We start from the raw sequence: 2,796 nt of genomic DNA, 5'->3' as shown, positions 1-2,796 counted from the left end.
AGCTCTTCTTGGGATTAAGTGTCTGTTAGATCTTCTGCCCATTTGTGTTGTTTGGTTTTGGTTTCTCAATGGTCACATTTTGTATTTCAGATAGGGGGATTTAAGATTCAGGCCATTAGTTTATTTACAGACATATCTAGTATGTTGAGTTCAAGGGTTTGATCCATTTTTCAAGGTGAGTGCATCTCTTAAAATGCTCCTCTTCATATCTTTTTCATGCAGTAAAATATCCTTATTTCTTAAGCAGCTGGTGTCTTGCGATAAAGAAAACATGTGGCAAATCCAGATCCAGAAAGGACAGAATCATCATGATAATCACCACTTGTTTCCCACTGAAAATGGCGCATTCTTCCCTGGGCCCTCCTCATAGTGGCTTCTCCAGACCAAAGAGGTTGTGAACCCCCGGATGCCCTGTCCCAACATAGGGTTGTTGGGAGGCCTGTGAAAGGCACAGAGACCAAAAAAGTAGGAAATGCTTCTGCCCATTTTTAAACTGGATTGTTTGTTCTTTTGTTGTTGAGTTGTATGAGTTCCTTATATAGTTTGGATATTATCCCCTCATCAGAGGTGTTTTTTGCAAATAACTTCTCCCATTAGGTTGGGTGCCTCCTTGTTTTGTTGATGGTTTCTTTTGCTGTGCAGAAGCTGTTTAGTTTGATCAAAACTTCTTTTTGTGGTATGTTTTATACAATAAGATATTAAAAACAACCCTCCTAGTAAATAAATGTGCAGTTTATAAATATGACAGGTAAAGCCTAACTTTATTAACTTTCCACTAATTACTTGTGCACAGAATAATTATATGTTATTTTGATGAGGGGCATGTTCTACTTTCTCTTAATCAGTTTTTAGGGGATTTAGAAATGTGTTTTATAAGTAGTCCATAAAAGATTCCTTATTGTAAAAGAATTAAGGTTGAGGGACCACTGATAACAATATAAGAGCTGTTATCAACACTTGGCTTTTTTATTCTCTGCTATATCAAGATACAGATTTGCTAATTTTAGTTTCCCGCTTTCCTGTGAATCTGAATTTCCTCCTGGTGTTTCCTCTCTGCAAGTGTTCCTTTTTTTTCCCTTGTTGTCTTTTTTATCTGAATATTAATTTTGTAAACCTCTGTCTTTTTTCTTTTTTCTTAGATCTCACCTAGGTAGGAGTTAACTTAGTTCACTTTTGATGTTCCCGTGGAGTTCTCTTGGTCTGTCCTTCAGCAGAATTGTCCTTCCTTTGGGATATTAATATCACTTTGGTGGGTATGGTGGGATAAGCACGTGAGGGAGGGCAGCAGGAAGACGCCCATCTTATGTGCACAGCCTTCTTGGTTGTGTTCTTCAGTTTTGTCTCTTAAGCCATATGTAGCAATTTTGTAAATTTTGATTCCATCAAATAGTCTCTTTTTATATATGTTTTGATTCATGATATATTTGGGCTCATTTCTAATATTTTGTTTTGCTTCACATGCTTTTATTTTTTCTTTTCTTTTTTCATCTGTCTTCTGCTGCATTTATAAATTTTTTCTCTCTGCTGATTTAGAAAATGTAGAGTCTTTCTTTTCTTAGGCAAGTATCCAGAAATTATGTGTGTGTGTTATTTTATACCATTTCCCTCCTTGTATATACTACTCCTTCTCATTGGGGATACTTTTTGTCTTGTTGATTTACTGTCTTTAGAATGACCTCAGTACTTGTTATAGCAAATTACATTCCAGCTATATTCAAATGAGTAAATTCATTTGACAGTAAATTCAAATGAGCTCAAAAACTACAATTCCAATGCTCATTTAGAAGAATAAAATAGAAAACCATCTAACACAATAATGAGAAGAGGAATTCATTGCCTTCTTCCTTAGAGCCTTTGTTCCAATTTTCCCTCTGCCTGGAGTGACTTTCATTTGTAGCCTCAAGATATTCCTTCACTTCTTCTAGTCTCTGCTCCTAGGCAAACATGTGCACATGTGAGTAAAGATTAATTTTTAAAATGTTTTCATAGAGGCGGGCCCAGTGGCTCAGGTGGTTGGAGTGCCATGCTCCTAACCCAAGGTTGCTGGTTTGATTCCCACATTGACCAGTGAGCTGTGTCCTACACAATGGCTTGAACCGGAGTGGGGCGGGGGAGGAGGTGGAAGAAGGGGGAAAAATGTTTTTGTAGTGTTATATTTCACAGACAAAATAAATGCATATCCTAATTGTTTGTCAATTTGGAAAGGGCTGTATAAATGGTATTATATCTATAATATGGGATATAATATTGCAGAGGACCTGTGTGTGTTAACATAACAAGACCTACAAATTTATTACTGATTTTATAAAACTAGTTACAGAATGGAATACTCTGTCTCTACCTAGGTATTATAATAATGTATAAATAAAATATTACATGTTTTCTGTTGATTTAAATCTATAGTAAAAAACCTGGAAACATCAATTCAAAGTAATGAAGATGAAGAAAGAATGAGGGTAATAAGTGATGGAAGAATGAGAATTGAGGTTGGTATTTAAAGGGTATTTTAGTCTCTATGTAATGTCATAATACTTTTAATAATTCATATATTCATGAATTCCTCCTATTGTACAATTAATAAAAAATCATAAGGCATTATAGAGGTTTATTCACATCCTCTCCTTCTCATCAATAAAGGGAGGCAGTGGAAAATGACATCTTCTTCATAAGATTTTATTCAACTACTCCACAGATACGTAAGTTTTCTTCCTCTGGGATCATATGGCTTTTAGTTTTCATTCCTCTTAGGGTCCTACTCTTTAACTGTATTACAGTTATATATATTTTCATCTTCCC

General features: G+C 35.3%; 1 pseudogene; it reads right to left on the bottom strand.

The window, feature by feature from the left end:
* Positions 1 to 232: 232 nt before the first annotated feature.
* Positions 233 to 442, bottom strand: LOC109439346 (cytochrome c oxidase subunit 7C, mitochondrial; annotated as a pseudogene).
* Positions 443 to 2,796: the final 2,354 nt, after the last annotated feature.

This window comes from Rhinolophus sinicus, linkage group LG03 (genome assembly GCF_036562045.2).
Source record: "Rhinolophus sinicus isolate RSC01 linkage group LG03, ASM3656204v1, whole genome shotgun sequence".
In the NCBI taxonomy this organism is placed as follows: domain Eukaryota; kingdom Metazoa; phylum Chordata; class Mammalia; order Chiroptera; family Rhinolophidae; genus Rhinolophus; species Rhinolophus sinicus.
The sequence above is the reverse complement of the archived record's forward strand: the minus strand, read 5'-3'. Positions and strand labels throughout refer to the sequence as shown.